Consider the following 18141-nt stretch of genomic DNA (forward strand, 5'->3'; position numbering starts at 1 on the left):
AGTCCAGTCTTTTTTCACAGTCTGTCTTTTAGATAAACAGAAAAATGCTAATGGCATATTACCTCAGTTAATGTTACTAGCCTAGTCTTTTTTTCAGGCATATTGTCTTTTAGATAAACAAAAAATGCTGGTTTCCTCAGCTAACTAGCTTAGCCTTTTTCACCTTGTGTCATTTAGCAGGCTAATCAACGTTTAAAGTAGTATTTCATACATTGTGTACAAGTAGAATGAACTTAGGTTTATCGTCACTGCGGTATGGCTGCGTTTCATACAGTCTTGCACAGCTGCATTATGCTGGCCTTAAATCATCACATCCTTGCCTCAAACCGTGTGGAGTTGTTAAGTAATCTCTAATAGACTTGCTAATGTGCTTTATGACGCTGAATGACGTACTATTGGAGTCAGAAGCCTGAAATTCGTCCACATATTTGTGCGTGGTGGTCTTGGCATGTTTGCAGTGTGCGGCTGAAGATGAGGTTTGAAGGAGAGCATGTCATTTTCTGCACAGCCAGTCTTGAGGGCTGCTCTCCGCTCTTTGGCAGGTTGTCTCCACGAGCCAGCGTTGAATACATAAACAACAAACCCCCCTGAGGCTAAATCATTTATGATGTCGAGTTTCAGCCGAGATGAAAGAGGTTTGAAGGAGAGTATATGTGTGTGCTGTTGGAGGAGCAGGATGTGTCCGCCGCATGCCACGACAAGCATTTCCTCAATACTGCCAGCTAAATTGAGCAGCAGGCCTCGTATACTGCAGCTGGCCGGCCTGAGCTGGACAGCATGACTCAGTCAGTCTTTCCGGCTGAACAGGGCTAGTTAGCGTGGTCACGGAAGCAGAGCTTTGTCTTAGAAGCCGGAGCCGGACGCCAGAAAAAGCTCCCTGTTCAGTTTAAAATGAGCGTACAGTAGTGAGGCAGTCAGTTTGATGGATTGGTTGGTCAATTATCGCAGTCACTTCTGGATTTAATGTTTATAGAATCCAGTCAAGTGTGATAAAATACAGTGCAATACAAGACGTCATGTTGATTTAGGGTTAGTTTTTGCTATTTCTTGTTCTAAGCTATAGATTTCATACAGGTGTTACCGATTTCATTACATTATCATCCACACAGTCTGGCTGAGTCTGAGCTGGTCGGCTCTAGTCTGCAGATTTTCGGGTCAGTCAGAGTCGAGAGTTGGAGAGAGAGTCGAGTCGTGTTTGAGGGGCGCAGACTCAGATTTGTATCCTCCCAATCACGTTTCAGACCAGTCGGAGTTTATCAAACATGTTTGATTTTTTTTGACCCGACTCTGAGCATAAACTAGTGTAAACTGGTCAACGACTCAATCTGAACAGATTCCTGCAACAGCCAATGAAAACAGAGAGCACGAAAGAAGAAAATACAGCAAGTAAACAAAGACAAATGGTGAAAAGTCTCTCACATGTGGAGCAAAGCTTTTTAATGAGCTGAGTTTAAGGCAAAATCGAGTTTATGTACATTTAAAACTCTAAAAAATACCAACTGATCACATTTTTTAATTCATGATCCGTTTAAACATGATTACCTGCTTCTTTACAGCAGCAGCCACTCCACGTTTGTTTATTTGCATCTCCTAGTAACGGGAGAGCACGAGAGTTAGCGTGAGTTTGCGAGAGTTCAGTGAGTTCTGTTCGGTTCAGTAACTTAAAAGTTGAGTAGTGTTTGATCCCTAATCGTTTAGTGTGTGATCCCCAATATCTGTCGCCCAAAAGCCAGTCTGACAGTGTGAGTGGCCCAGTCTTTTTTATAATCTGTTGCGACTTTAAAAGTCATGTAGTAAACCCAAGACTTAGGGTAACACCACTAGGTTTTATTTCATTTATAGAAATAAATAATCTCTTCTTCACGGACAGCCTTTTACCTTTTTTTAATTTTAATTTTAGCATCAGTAGCTACTTTTAATGTAGACCTTATCAAGCTTCCTCCTCTCAAAGTGGAATCCATTCCACCAAATCAATGTCTTTTGTGTAAAAAGTAGATAAATATCTTAATGAGGACATAAAATAATCGAGTACTCGACATTCTCATTCGTAAATGACTGTAATGTTTTCCCTCCTGTGATGACTTTTGCTGCATGTATTGATGAAGTGTGGAAGGGGTTCATGGAAAAACATGAAATGAATATGAAGTGTCTCTCGTTTGATGTATTATGTGAAACCCACAGTAAAAGCTTAAAACTACACAATTAAAAAAGATGGTTCTTAGTTTCTGCATACTTTCCATCATGAAAGCGTTCTTTGGATTAATGGAGAATGTGCATGGATGTGCTATAGATGGTTCTATATAGAACCTATATGAAAAGGGTTCTATATAACACCCAAAAAATGGTTCTTCTACTATTACAAGCTTGATACCATAACAATAGAGGAACCCTTTTGGGTGCTATATAGAACCATTTTCAAAAAGGTTCTATATAGAACCATTTACAGCATGTTGCCCATCAATCTGAAGAACACTTTCAAACTCAAAACAGAACAACCACAAAAAGGGTTCTTCTGTTGCTACAAGCTTGACACCGTAACAACAGAAGAACTTTTTTGGGTGCTATATAAGTTCCATATAGAACCATCTACAGCACATTCTCCGTCTATCTGAAGAACACTTTCATGATGCAGGGAACATTTAATCATGCAGAGGGTTCTTTGAATGTTCATGGTTCTATATAGAACCATTTTCTTTACTAAAGAACCCTTGAAGTGCCATCTTTTTTAAGAGTGAACTGTATATTTCCATAGCTAGAAGACTACAAACCCTCTGGTATGTAATTAAAAAAGGTTCTTGGAGGTTCAAGGAAAAATCTTTAATTAGTACAGAACCTTTACATTGTGTGAAGGTTCTTTAAACTTTAAAAAGGTTCTTCACACTCACACAGCTCTTCTCAAAAGTATCCTTAAGGAAGCCATGATTAAAAGGTAGTGTAGAGAACCAAAAATGGCTCTTCTGTGGCTTTACCCTAAGGAACCCTTTATTTTTAAGAATGCACCACATGCAAAAACTGCTTTTCTGGAACCATTTTTGTATGTTCTTATCTAGTTATGTTCCAGATTCCACTGTAGAAGGTCTTTCTTCTGTTACGTGACAAGACCAAAGTTACCTGGCTCCTATGAAACTTGTGAAACCTGCTCGAACAAGTCCTTCATCCATCATGATTTCAAAATGGCTTGAAAGAGGCATTTCTGAAGAAAAATTACTGTACATTAAAACAGTAGTAGTAGTTCTTGAGCAGCAGTTGTAGGAGCTGTAGCGTAGTGTAAGGTGAGCCTTTCTATAAATGAATAGTAGAAGTGGGGAGTCGTGACAGGCCTCACGATACGAAATCACCACGATACTTGAGCCATGATATGATTCTTTTACAATATTTAAAGATTAATGATATGCTAAGTATATTTTTATGGTTGTCAAATGATTTAAATAATTAATCACAATTAAGCAAGTAATGTTTGTTGTTCATGATTCATCGCATTTGTTTTGAATGCTCATTTCTATTTGACCCTAAATAATGATTGTGTCCTTTTTAAAAGGAGTGCACTTTGTTATATCTATGTGAGTCGACAAAATAGCTTAATCAGAATGTGTTTATTACTTACAATAATTCAGTTCACATGAACCTAAACATGAAAGTCATGTGATTTCCAAAGAGTGAACAGTTTCCAAGTTCCATCACCAACGTCCAGTGAGAGCAACAGTGGCTGCATGAGTCAGTATATCATATATAACGTACAGTCAGTGGTTCAGCTCCTCTGTGGGCTTGTTGGACATCCTGTTCCAAAACCATGGGCATTTATATGGAGTTGCCCCCCTGTGGCTCTAACAGCCTCCACTCTTCAGGGAAGCTTACAACAAGATTTCGGAGTGTGTCTGTGGAAAATTGTGGCCCAAAGAGCATTTGTGAGGTCAGACACTGATGTTGGACGAGAGGGTCTGGCTCACAATCAACGTTCCAGTTCATCCCAAAGGTGTTGGGTGGGGTTGAGGTCAGGGCTCTGTGAGGGCCACTGGAGTTCCTCCACACCAAACTGGTTGAACCATGTCTTTATGGCGCTCACTTTATGCACAGTCATGCTGGAACAGGAAAGGCTCTTCCCCAAACTGTTCCCACAAAACTGGAAGCATAAAATGTTGTTGTATGCATTAACATTTGCTGCTTGGCCATGAAGCTCATGTCGCACAGGTCTTGTGTTGAGGTTGCTGCCAGAGGCAGTTTGGAGCTTGAAGTGAGGAATACAACAGAGGCAGCTCTCTGTGAGTTTGTGTGCTCTACCACTTCAGTTGTCGCTCATAGACACTTCCATTTCACAATAATAGCACTTACTGTTGTCGAGGGCAGATCTAGCAGGGAAGAAATTTCACAAACTGACTTGTGGCAAAGGCATCCTATGACAGCGGCACATTTTAAGTCACTGAGCTCTTCAGTACGTCCCATTCTACTGCCAGTGTTTGTCTATGGAGGTAACCTGTTAGCAATGGGTATGGCTGAAACACCTGACCTGAACAATTAGGAGGGGTGTCCATATAGTGTACTTAATAAATTATTCTGATTAGGACAGAAATGGATTTTGTTCATCTTTCAGTCCAACAGTAGGCCTAACGCATGGTAAAGTATTCATGATTATGCGTCGACAATAAATAGCGATACTTGGTCCTCCGTATATATTGATACTGTTTTTAAATCCGACATATTTCCCCCTGTTCTTAATGCCATTTCATCATTCACCATGTTTTCAGAGAAAGCTTAAGGTGTAACACGTTAATTAGATAGTTTCTAACTAACACTGACAGCACTGAGATAGCATCCAGGGATTTCATCGTTGTTGCAGTTACCTTCATGCAAATTACATCACCTCAGTCCGGCGCTGATAAGAAAATCACTTCAAACAGTGAGTGACGCGGTTCTGCTCCATCAGCTCGACATACCCAGGAGCACAGAGGCAAACAGAGCGGGTCGAAGTGTTATTCAAGACTTTCAGCCAAAAAAAATAGTTCCTTTAAATTTCAGATCTACCTTGTGAAATTGGGGTCAGAATCCAGAACAGTTCCAGGAGCTGCAGCAACATCAGCACTCAACAGGAAGCCACTCAACTCTTCCATCTAATGTGGAAATTCCAGTCAGTGTGGAGCTTTGAGCAGGTTAACCAGTATGAAAATGAAGCTAAGTTCAGTTATGCTAGTCAAAGCAGACCACAAAGACGACCCTCTTGTTTCTGCTGACTGCAAGGACGGTCTGCTCCTCAGATAAATGATTTCAGTGTAGACCCAGGTGTTAAATGACCGGTTTTAAGGGGCTAATAGTTCCAATATCCAATATATTTATAAAATTTCTGTTTATAATTTATATGTTAATTTTACACAGCAGTAGTTTTAGTTAACCCTTTAAGACCGAATCAAAAACGTGGCCGTATCTAATGTCTATCTAACGTCTAATCCATTCTTCTCAAGTCAAGTCAAGGTTTATTTATAAAGCAGCTTTACAGAAAAATCCAGGTCCACATCCCCATAAGCATCGCCAATGGCAACAGTGGCAAAAAAACCCTCCCTAACAGGAAGAAGAAACCTTGACATGAAGCAAGACTCAAAAGGGGAACCCATCCTCCTCTGGTCAACAACGGATGGCAAAACAGCAACAAAAGAGCAAAATGAACAGAGAACAAGGTTTTAACATTAGTATAAAATATTAAAACGCAGTGGCAGCATCATCAGGAGGGTCAGTTCATACAGGTGAGGTTTGCACAGCGCTGTACAGCAGGAAGCTCCATGGTGGGTAAACTGGTCCAGAAGGCTGGCGAGCAGTGGGCACCCGATCAAGGCAGCATCAGACCCACAGGATGGGCAGCTGTTCTGCTCAGCAAAGAAACACACAACAGTTAGTTCTGTAAAAAGTGACTGATCACAGTTTACAGGGTTAACAGAGAGCAGCAGAGACTCTGGCAGGTCGAGCTATTACAGCCTCATGAGGCTCCCTGAGATGACGGCGCCCCTCCGCTCCACCGTCAACAAACCTGAGTGAGTGCGTGAGAGCAGCGGGACGACAGCACCAACCGTAAATAACATAATTTTGATATATATCAACATTCATATATATATATATATATATATATATGAATGTTGATATATATATATATAATATATATTATAATATATATATCTCAAAAGTGTGTTTTTTCTCAGAACAACGATGTGCAAACCTCACCTGCATTACCTGACCCTCCTGATGATGATGCTGCCGCTGCACAGACTCAAACTATTTAATTATAGACATTGATTCACCTGTTTCCCCCTTTTCTGTATTTTAATATTTTATACTAACGTTAAAATTTTCTCTCTGTTCATTTTGCTCTTTTGTTACTGTTTTGCTATCCGGTGTCGACCAGAGGAGGATGGGTTTCCCCTTTTAAGTCTGGTGCTTCTCGAGGTTTCTTCCTCTTCCTGTTAGGGAGCTTTTTCCTTGCCACTGTTGCTATTGGCGACGCTTATGGGGACTTGGACCTGGATTTTACTGTAAAGCTGCTTTGTGACAACACCTGTTATAAATAACAAGGTTTATATAAATAACTGATATATAAACCTTGACTTGACTCGACTTAAGAACAGCAGATTAGACATTAGATAGACATTAGATATGACCATGATTTAGATTGGGTCTTAAATGTTTATTGATCAGCTTCCTATATATATATATATATATATATATATACACGTACACATGTAGTTGCATGTCGGGTATGCTGTATCATTTATGTTGTATTGTTAACAGTTAAATAGAACAATAATAAAGCGCTTCCTGGTCTGAAATGCACATGAAATCATGCGCTCATTTGAAGCCTCTTGCATCTTTTACACAGTGATAAGAAACACGGTAGTGTTGAAAGCCCCGCTATACAAGCTCTTTTGCCATGACTTTTACTAGCCTAGCCGAGCTGTTTTTTACATGTAAACACTCTAGAATGGGACGTCACATCCTTCAGAATCTTTCTGCATTTATGACGAAACACATTTTTGATAGATAAAAATTGTAGAAGCTTTGAAAGTAATTGATGAGGAGATGAAGATAAAATAAACCACCGTCTTGGCGTGCGCGCCAGAAATGGGCTACTGAAGTTGCTACTGAAATTAGGAATTTAAAAAGCGTCATAAAGTAAACTGCAGCATGTTTAAATGGCAGCAGTATGGTGTACATTTTAGGACTTCACCGTTAGATTTTCAAACAAAACAACATCTCTTCCTCATATGCAGAACAGCAGGAGGATGCTGACCACCCACCTACACTAAAAAATTATACAACTTTTAAACTTGAAAAAATACTAATTATTCTTCTGTTAACTTGACATTACAAGTCCACTGCACTCAGAATGTCAAGTTAACCTGGTGACTTTTTTAATCAGGAGAGTTAAAGGGACTTCATAAGCTACAGATTGCTTTGTCTTGTATATTTAAATGCCTGTGAACATCTTGCTGAATTGTGTTTTAAGCAATGACGGCAGGAAATGAAGTGACTCTGAGCAGAGGAGAGATTTGCTGAGGCAGAGGAAACCAGAGCATCTGCATGAATGAATCTGTCTCACGCATTATGTTCCCTGGAGATGTCGTAATTGGCTGTTTGAGTAAAACTGCTTTTTAATTGTAATGATTATTGACTAGCTTGTAATTCATTATTGATCAGCTTCCTGATGTCGGAGTTCAAAGAGCCGATTGTGGGTTTGAAACACTGGGGATGGTTTTTTTAGTTTGTTGGAGCCAAATTAGATAATCTGTATTTGGATCGGCCCCCTCAGAAATTTGATTGGCCACCACAGGCGCCCTCCACACTGAAGCTGGTGGTTGATTGGTCAGTAGGTTGTCAGTCATGAATAGAGTTGTGTATCTCTTGTTCTACTGGCAGGTCCTCGTTTTTATTCTCTGTTAGTACATAATTTATCGCAGTTTATCATTTATTCATCAGTGGTCAGTTGACCGCAGAGCTGCTCTGGTCTGGATATTTTTGGGTGGACGGTCCACTCTCAACCTGGCAGTGACACTGACGAGTGTAAACCCCATCAGCACCGCTGTCTCTGATACACTCGGACCTTCACCACATTACATTACCATGTCTGTGTCACTGCTGTGCTGAGAATGGACCACAACCCAAATAATATCTGGACTACAGCAGTCCTGTGGTCAGAAACTGACCAATGATGAATGGGGGAGAGGGAGGCTGATAAATTGTGCAACAGAGGGGCTACAGACTGTGCCTGTTCACCTCCATAGTGGAGCTATAAGGTGGCTGGATAAGCTGTAAGGGTGAGTGGACAGAGTGTAGAAGTACAAGGTAAGTATTTCTAATAAAGTGGCCAGCGAGTGCAACTACAGTTTCACACAAAGCTTTGAACATTCAACAAATTGTTGATTTTCAAAGTGAAAATAAGGTAAAATGTCCTCTACAGAGAATAAAGTGCAGAGAATAATTAACATTTTCTGCAATGTTTGTTGCGCAATTTCTATATATTTTCTGAGATTAATATCTTCGAAAAAACATAAAATATAAAATATAAAACAACTTTTGCACAGGCCATATTTTATGTTGTGCCCCCCCCCACCCCCAATATATTCAATTCAGCTAATAAACAGTGATTCTTTAAGTGTGCAGAAGTGCGTAGCCCTGGACCCTGGACTGACCCTGGACTTTTGCATATTGAACCACTTAAACTGTAAGGGCTCACTTTCCCACACCCAGATTAAGTGTTAAGGCCCAGTCCCATTTAACCCCTCACCCCTACCACTTAGCCCTACACCCTCTGTTTTGCGTGTTTGCGTCTAGGGGTAGGGTGTCCCGATTCTTGTTGAGATGGAGCACAAGAGACCAAGGAAACCCACAAATGTGAGAATTTTCTCTGTTAAAAATTATGATAACCACTGTATTATCTTAGTTTAATGTCATTTCAATGTATTATGGTCCTTTTCTTTATAACAAGCATAAAAAATCGCTAGTATGCTGACGTCTCGGTAGCTAGCTAACTTTCCCGTTCCACCTAAAATGGGCCTGAAATGCCAGAATGTAACTGCTGCACCATTTAAGGTGGAACGGGAAAATTTGAACAAAAAGCTGGCGAATATCTGATTTCAGCTTCATATCAATGAAGAATTAGGGGGGGGGTGATAATAAATAATTGCCCCCCTCTTTGAAGTCATATGATGCCCTAAATGTAACTAAAGCCCAGCAGTGAGGAGCTGAACTTTACCCTCCTCTGCTGTCACTGCAGACTGGCAGGGTCGCCTACAGAGCAGCGCTGGTAGCTGTTAAAGAAGCGATGCTCTTTTTATTTGAGGGTCCCATTTCAGAGGAAGGATTTCAACCACTACCTCATGTAGTTCAGTTCTGAGGGGCAAGGTGACACTCAAAAACAAGGGGTAGGGGTAAAAATAAGAAATGGGACTGGGCCTAAGCCTCGACTATAAAGAATTTCCAATGATTCTCAATTTAGTCCAAGACTAGACATGTCTGGGAAACCGGCCTTATGACTCCATATGTGGCCTACGTTTTAGTTCCTTAAGAAAGCAGAACAGTCCAATCGTTGTCAGCTTTAGCGTAGAGTAGCAGCACATAAGAAGCATGGGTTCATTTGCATGGATTCATTGGGTTAATGCTAATCTAATTTTTTTCTAATACTGGGATGTCATGAAATATTTAGAAAATACTGTGGTGCTAAATTTTATCAGTACCTCCCAGAACTAACATAAGCTGTCTATTCATGATCTCATCTCTGAGTGTTCCCTTCTCTCTGAGTTTCCACCCTTGGGCTGGAGAGCTGCGGCGCTAAATGGCGGCCTCGCTGTCTCGTTTGTCCTGCTCTCGTCTCACTTCTTTCAGAGTCCACAGAGACCCGGCATGAGTGGCTTCGCCTTCAGCCCTGTCTGAGAACATCATGTCAGTCGGGGTGATCTAGCAGAAAATGAAATTAATGGTGTCTGTGAACACATCATTTCTGTCTCTGCGAACTTCAGCCATACAGGCCCATCATCTTATTTTTGTTTCCTATAGGATCCTTTGCTAATCTAATAGAGGAACCTTCTGTCAGTCGAGATGAACCTCTAATGGATTTTCTCTTTTCACTGACATTACTTTCAGTCTAGCCTTTTCTTCTGGAGAAATTTCTTGTACTCAAGCACTTATAGGTTATTCTGCAGCCCCACAACAGAATAGACAGAATCTAAGATTGCTATCTAGCACCCTTATTGTTTTTGGCAATGGACAAAACGAGCTTAGCAGAGGAACACCCAAAGCCCAGCGAGGCCACGGCTGGAAAACTGGACACACTCAACAACCTCCTGCTAATTAGCAACATGTGGTTTCGTTCACTGTTAGCCACATTAGCATTGTTTGATTCACAGAATATGCAAAGGCACTTTATGTTGGGTGTAGTAGATCTTAGTAGATCTCATTTGGGATCCTTTATGAGACTCAATCAATGTCAATAACATTCAACAGTGAGGTGAGAACCACGTGGGTATGTACAAAGTCCTTTTAGGAAAGTCTGTCCACTTGGTTGTCGTCTCAGCGAAGTTATATCCCTTCATATAAGACCTGGGATCGTATTACTGAAATCAGATCTGTTTAGTTTCCATGATGACTGAATTTCAGACAGTATCTATTACAGAATAACAGTTCTTAAGTTCATAATCTGATCATGAACTCCAGATAAGAAAACAGCATCACACAAACATCCTAACTAGACTAAACCTCCTAAATCCTGTCCTAACTTTAGGATGAACCCCAACAGGGTCCTCACTTCTGTTTAAGGTCCGTTTCTATGGTTTTTAGGCAGCTGTGTCAGCAGCATAGTTCACTACCAGCATAATGAGCTCCATTTATTTCTACTGTAAAACGCTGCTTTCACTGTGAGATGATTTTCTTTTCTAACTCTGCGTTTTAAAGATCTCAGACGCTGCAGACTCGATCTCCACCGCCCCTCTGATCACCTTCGTGTGTTAATGTTGATGATGAAATATTACAGTGATGGTGGTGAATAATGAGGAGACGGAGCTGAACGTGTGTCTGTTTATTAGGAGGAGTAACGTTAGCGCGCTCGGCTAAAGCGTTTGGGAAATGGAGACTGAAACTGCAGAGCGGCGGCGTTGTGAGAGAAAAGAAAAACCGGCAAGATGGCTCCAGGCAAGGCTACCTGCCACCCAGATCTAGTGAAGTTAGGAAGCTGTGCAGCAATAAGATTATAGTCATAACAGTTTACTTCATTCATGTTTTGTTCAAAATATCCTGAGGATACCGAATCGTGAACCCAATATCGCAGATTGATCGTGGGCTCGTCCCCTAATAATAGGAGTGGGCGACATGGCAAAAGTATTAAACCACAATACTTGAAGACATTTTCATGATACACGAAACGCATCGTGATATTTAGTGTTTCTTAGATTTTATAAGTTGGAGCAGACAAAATAAAACCTGTAGAGCTATATTTAAAAATACAACAATAATAACAATAATAATAATAGATCCACAACTACAATAAAACAGGCCTAATTTTGCTCACTTTGTAATGAAACATTTAGTCAGTGTTCTTTAAGATCTGACGATTTCCACAATACTCTTTAAAAAGTATGTTGTGACATAATTTGTCATGAAAAGTGATAAAATATCAACATCTTAAATGCCCCTACTTATAATAGCCATTTGTCCTTGAGTTGCCCTTGTATACTACACCTTTTTAGACCTTAAGCTCATTATTGGTGTTAGCAGGACCCCATCTTATGTTGCTATTTGTAAAAATGGTCAACACCTACTGATGGCTAGCTGGGTGACTAATTAGCACCTGGTTTTCTACAGCAATTCTCTGGCCATTATGTAAAATACACAGGGCCATACTTATCTAAACAAACTGTCTAGCTGGGAAAAAGACTAGGACAGTGGTTTTATTGACTCTTCAGAACCAAGTCCTGGTCATTGTATAGTGCAAAGTATAGACCAGGGGTCGGCAACATGTGGCCGGAGACACATGCAGCTCATCTACTGCCCTGTTGTGGCTCCACAGCTGAATTAGATTAGTAGGTAAAAATAAAATAATCCTCCTTTACAGTAAAATAAAGCTCTGCTGATCGTTCAACACAGTTTAACAATAAATGGTCTTAAACTCTGGAGTTAATGTAGAACTGCTAATTCACCCTTTAACCCTGAAGATCAGCGCAGACTGCTGGTCACCATAGTTACACAGACAACAGTCTCGCCTAGCTAGTAGCTAACGAAACGGCAAAGAGAGAGATTTAAGATGAACATTGAGAATTTAGAGACGGACTTATTTGCATTTATAAATCACTCCAGCTGGTTTCCTGATACGTTTAATCTGCAGCGAGAAACTGACAAACACTAAAAAGTCGTGAAGCTGAAGTCGCTTCTCATTCACCAGCTTTTCGTTCAAATTTTCCCGTTCCACCTTAAATGGTACAGCAGTTACATTCTGGCGGCTCAGGCACCATTTAAGGTGGAAAGGGAAAATCCGAACAAGAAGCCGGAGAATGAGAAACTGACTTCATCTTCAGAAAAAGTCGAACATTGAGAGACATTTTACAAGAAACTGTTCTACTTTTGAAAAAGTTTCCTGCTGGAGATGCGAGAAAAGCAGCTATAGCTGAGCTAAAGCTTAAAGCAGAGCAAAGTAAGTCTGAGTTTTTGTTTAGATTGCATTTTTTAGCCTATACTAGAACATCAGCACATACTGAGACATATTTACAGCCAAGATAGTAAAATGGACAAAGTGTTACGGCTCCCAAGGTGGTTAGATTTTTGTTGAAAGGACAAAATGGCTCTTCTTAACATTTGGGTTGCGACCCCTGGGATATACAATGCTAATAACATTCTGATAAAAGCCGAAGAATGTAGAGACGGAAGCTGTATAGTCTCATGCACTTTAAGCCTGGTCTTCTCCGTCTACCACCTTCAATCTAGTGATTATCTACTATTACCACCTATCAAACAGTGCCTACCAGCCATATAGCTGGTTCTTGTGCTTAGCAGCGCTGTACCTGTTCAGAGCAGCCACTTGAGTCCCAGCTGGGCTTCTTTCCAGGTTGGCTGTGATAGAGTGTAAATGAGGTTAGCTCCTTCCCCGAGGCTTTGAGGGGTGGGGAGGGGGCCAGAACGTAGCCTTATTATTGCTACCTTCCCAGCACTTACTGCTCTGCCTCAGGTAGCTCACTCAGTTAAGTGTATTACAGTACTGGAGGTTTTGTCTGTTAGCGTCTCGTGCTGGAGTGTCTGTATTATGTGGTGTGTTTGTGTGTGCAGGAGGGGAGGCCATTTAAGCCTGGCTGTCATTTGCAGATGGACTGTCCTGAGGTCAGTGCAGGTGGGGGCTGGAGAGTGCAGCCTGCTGGATGATCCACATGCATTAGAGCTTAAAATATTTGTTGGAACCTGATTATTCGGGGAGGGTTTGGTTGGATTCGGACGTCATTTCTCAAATATCTGTTAGTATCAAAAAAACAGAACAAAACAATGTGTTTTTATTTTAAAACAAAAACCAGTACGCCCAAAGTGGAACGTGGTGGAAACATATTAACACAATTCATTGTGTTATTCAAGCACTGCTTGTTTTTGCCGTATCATGTATTGTTTCGCGACCCCACTGTATCGTATCAGATCATGTTTCAAACTTTGTGTGGGGTCAGGTTCAAATTTCCTGATAGGGTTTCTCACAGCATCTCCCATGCTTTCATTTTCCTCCCTGGTTTTTCTTCACAACAACATGTTCTGTCAAGTTTATCCAGAGAGACAGTGGTGTTATTCAAAGGCATTGATTGAATAAGTGTCTTACATTTGTTTAGAAATTTAAACTTAATTGTGGCTGTTAATAATTGAAATCTTGTTTATTGATGATCTGGCTGTCATTGTTTTCAGGGCCCTATAGGATTAAAATTTCAGTGAGGTCCATTTCGCCAGAAAGTGACCTACGTCACAGTGAATAAACTCAATGAAATGAATGAAAATTGACTAGTTTTAGTTTTTGTTTCTTTTTTTAACCGAATCATTGCTCCATTCTTAATTGTTATGGACCTTTTCTGTCCCTCCATGGGCTGTTACTCTGCGTACCATCAACTTATTTGACTCCAGATATCCAGTTTAATTTTATTCAATTCATCGTTTGACTATTTAGTGCAGCTAAAAACACATTTCAAAACCTTTAGTAAATCACATTGATTTTTTTTATTTATGATATATTTATAGACTTTGCAAATACACATATTTACAGCAGTTAAAAGGTTGACAAGATAGAATACTGACATCATATACCATAGGGAATGCATCAAAATAAATAAATAAATAAATAAATACTTGACAGGGAGAGTAATAATTATCATTATTATTAGAATAAAAAATGAATAAATACAAGAAAAATTATAATCATTAGTAATTAAACATATGTATATGTGTATATATATATACACAGTTGACTACAGTTAAATTTGGACAGAATTGTGTCGGACTGCAGTTAAATTTGGACAGAATTGTGTCGGACTGCAGTTAACTTTGGACAGAATTGTGTTTGGGCTGCAGTTAAATGTGGACAGAATTTCGTCAAGCTACAGTCGGGTTCAGACAGTTTTGTTGAGCTTCAGTCAAATTAGGAAAGAACTTTGTCAGCTACAGTCGGGTTTGAACAGAACTTTGTCAGCTACAGCCCAATTTGGACAGAATTGGGGCTAAAGCTGCATCCTGCCAAGAGATTTGAAACGCATTACATTGCTTATGGGAGATGTTTTCTCCAGTGACTCTACACAGAGCTCAACATTTTAATCTTTGATTTTAAGTCCTCTGGGATAAATTAGTTTTATTCAAGTTTAGCTTCAGAGTTTACTCACACATAGAAGAAGAGCGATGCCCATGTGGAGAGACATTCAGAACCTTATGCACCCTTTAAAATACACATAACCCCTTTACTGGCCCATCTTTGTTATTTCGTTCTCACGTTCACATACACAGTTCATGTTCATGTTGGTTAATTTACTACAAAGTGCACTTCAGTCCTGGTGACCTATTTTTGGACAGACTGGATTATCCTGTAGAAGTTGAGACAGGAGTTTTCGTGGGTAATTTTGATTTGGTCAGCTGCATTGGAGATGCATTCCCATGCGTCTGTCCTTCAGAGGAGCTTCTTATGGATTTAGTGTCACAGAAATTTAATCCCTTTTACCTTCTTGGGATACATTTGTACTTTGGTGTCATGTGGAATCACGCTAGCGGGCTCATTTTGCTTTCATTTGTTGTTGGCCACATTACTACTGTTTGATGTTATGATCCTTTTAATGGAGTTGATAGTGTCGTTGTGCTGCAGGTGGTTGAGGTGACCTCTCCAGTTCATATCTCGTTTTAGAAGCTAATTCTCTGCTTGTCAGTACGTGACTCAGCATGACGAATGACTTAAAAGGACTAGAACTGGAACTGTATCTCCTACTAATGCGCACGAGGCTGAGAAGTTTGTAGACAGGTGCGAGTGATTCTATGGGCCAGTAAAGGTGTTATGTGTATTTTAAAGGTTGCATAAGGTTCTGAATGTCTCTCCACTTGGGCTTCGGAGATGTAGGCGGTCTTTTTCTATGTGTGAGTAAACTTTGAAGCTAAACTTGAATAAAACTAATTTATCCCAGAGGACTTAAAATCAAAGATTAAAATGTTGAGCTCTGTGTAGAGTCACTGGAGAAAACATCCAATCTCCCATAAGCAATGTAATGTGTTTCAAATCTCTTGGCAGGATGCAGCTTTAGCCCCAATTCTGTCCAAATTGGGCTGTAGCTGACAAAGTTCTGTTCAAACCCGACTGCAGCCCACAAAATTCTTTCCTAATTTGACTGAAGCTCAACAAAACTGTCTGAACCCGACTGTAGCTTGACGAAATTCTGTCCAAATTTAACTGTAGCTCGAAAAAATTCTTGCCAAATTGAACTGTAGCCTGATGAAATTCTGTCTAAACTAAACTGTAGCCCAATGAAATTCTGTCCGAATTTAACTGTAGTCCGACGACGAAATGACTTAAAAGGACTGGAATGACTTAAAAGGACTGGAACTGGAACTGTATCTCCATCTAATGCGCACTAGGCCGAGAACTTTGTAGACAGGGCCGAGTGGTTTTAGTTGTAGGACTTCATCTTAGGGGTAATCGGGATAATTCCAAGCTAATCCAGTATTTGTAGTTGACGTACGTAGAAAGTCAGTCCGGTCCTTTGTGGTGGTAGTTTTGAAGTGTTCAAACAGTCGTCGTGACCTGGTGGAGCCTCAGGGTGAAGGCTTTGGGTGCCAGGACATTCATCCCATCCTGACAGTCGTCAGGTGGTTGAGCGAAAGTGTCCTGGAGACGACAGACGAGAGCATGGCAGGGCCATCAGATGGGGGTTGAGGATAAAGGCCTGCTGTTATTACCCTTTACCAGCTGAAGCTGGGCTGTCAGCAGTTTTCAGAAAATGATATTACACTCCAGGCAAGCCGATCCAGAACGCATGAGCTGATTTTCGCTTTCTGATATTCTAATTGAAATCATGTCGAGGGAAAACCACCATCTGCTTTTATTTTCGCCTATTCATTTCCCAGCCTGCTAGGGATCCGCGAGCCTTCTCTGCCGCCCGGCACAGATGAAAGCTGTATTTATTTTGTGTAAGTGCCTAGTTTGAAGAGATTAATAGGCGCCGGCCTGCGGTCTTTGATGTTGTGGCGCTAAAAATGGGCCGGGATAAATCCCAAATCAAAGCCACGATGATTGGCGCAGTCTGGACCGGCCGCAGGCGCGGACATTTACATTCCTGCGTGGCTGATGATGAAGAACGAGCTAATAATCCATTATTAAGGTGGTAGCGTGCTGGTCTGAAGGTTAAATTGTAGTCTCCTTCTCTCTCAGGTCACTGATCAGCTGAAGCATGTCTAGGCCTGTTGAGGTGTTCCGGCAGATTGCAGAGCTGAGCAGAGAGCTCCCCAGGAGCTTGTTATTTGTTAAGTGTCAGTGTTGACACTTCATTGTAGATCTATTTAATCTTTTGCTTTTCAGCCAAAATGTTCTACTCGTTTGAAAACCGAATGTGTCACTTTTGGCCAAATATGTTCGGTGGCTGAAATTTCAGTCCTATCCAATCCAAACAACCTCTGGGTCTCACACAAGGATCAGCCACCTGTGCTGCAGGCTCTGCATTTTTAATGTGAAACATTATGGCCAGGGCTACCGGGCAGTCGGCAGTGTCGACCCCTGTGACTCATACAGTTGTATGCGAAAGTTTGGCTGCCCTTGGTCATGTGTTGTTGTTGTTCTAAGTGAAATAATTTAACACATCCTCTACAGAGAACACACTTCGGCATCATGTACAGTTACTGTTTATTTCCTGAATTTAACATATAGGAAAAAGATAAAACAGAACACGTGTCCTGTGTAAACGTCATAGCACGTTATATTTCATGTTTTAGGTTTTTCCAAGAAGTTTTTGCATAAAAATGGATGTGTTAACTTATTTTCACATGGAAAATCAACTTCATGTGACCAAAAAAGCTGTACTTATTAACACACTTCGCTCTGCTAAGCCCAAAATACTTATCTTTAATTATATTATTGTATTTATTATTATTATAGTTTTGCCAAATCACAATTTGTGATGCTATCTATCTATCTACCTATCTATCTGTCTGTCTGTGTCTGTCTATCGATCTATCTATCTGTCTTTCTATCTGTCTGTCCATCTGTCTGTTTGTCTGTCTGTCTATCTATCTATCTTTCTGTCTATCTGTCTATCTATCTGTCTATCTGTCTATCTATCTCTATCTGTCTATCTATATATCTATCTGTCTATCTATCTGTCTATCTATGTGTCTGTCTGTCTGTGTCTGTCTATCGATCTATCTATCTGTCTGTCTGTCTGTCTGTCTATCTATCTGTCTATCTATCTCTATCTGTCTATCTATATATCTATCTATCTATCTATCTGTCTATCTGTCCGTCTGTCTGTGTCTGTCTATCGATCTATCTGTCTGTCTGTCTATCTGTCTGTCTATCTGTCTATCTATCTATCTCTCTATTTATCTCTATCTGTCTATCTATCTATCTGTCTATCTATCTATCTATGTATCTATCTATCTATCTATCTATCTACCTATCTATCTATCTGTCTG

General features: G+C 40.4%; 1 protein-coding gene across 1 annotated transcript in view; it reads left to right on the forward strand.

The window, feature by feature from the left end:
• The window catches only part of LOC118811546 (dehydrogenase/reductase SDR family member on chromosome X-like), a 62403-nt gene that overhangs the window by 21495 nt on the left and 22767 nt on the right, over positions 1-18141 (forward strand). The gene's annotated exons all lie outside the window — the stretch shown is intronic.

Source organism: Colossoma macropomum, unplaced genomic scaffold (genome assembly GCF_904425465.1).
Source record: "Colossoma macropomum unplaced genomic scaffold, Colossoma_macropomum, whole genome shotgun sequence".
In the NCBI taxonomy this organism is placed as follows: domain Eukaryota; kingdom Metazoa; phylum Chordata; class Actinopteri; order Characiformes; family Serrasalmidae; genus Colossoma; species Colossoma macropomum.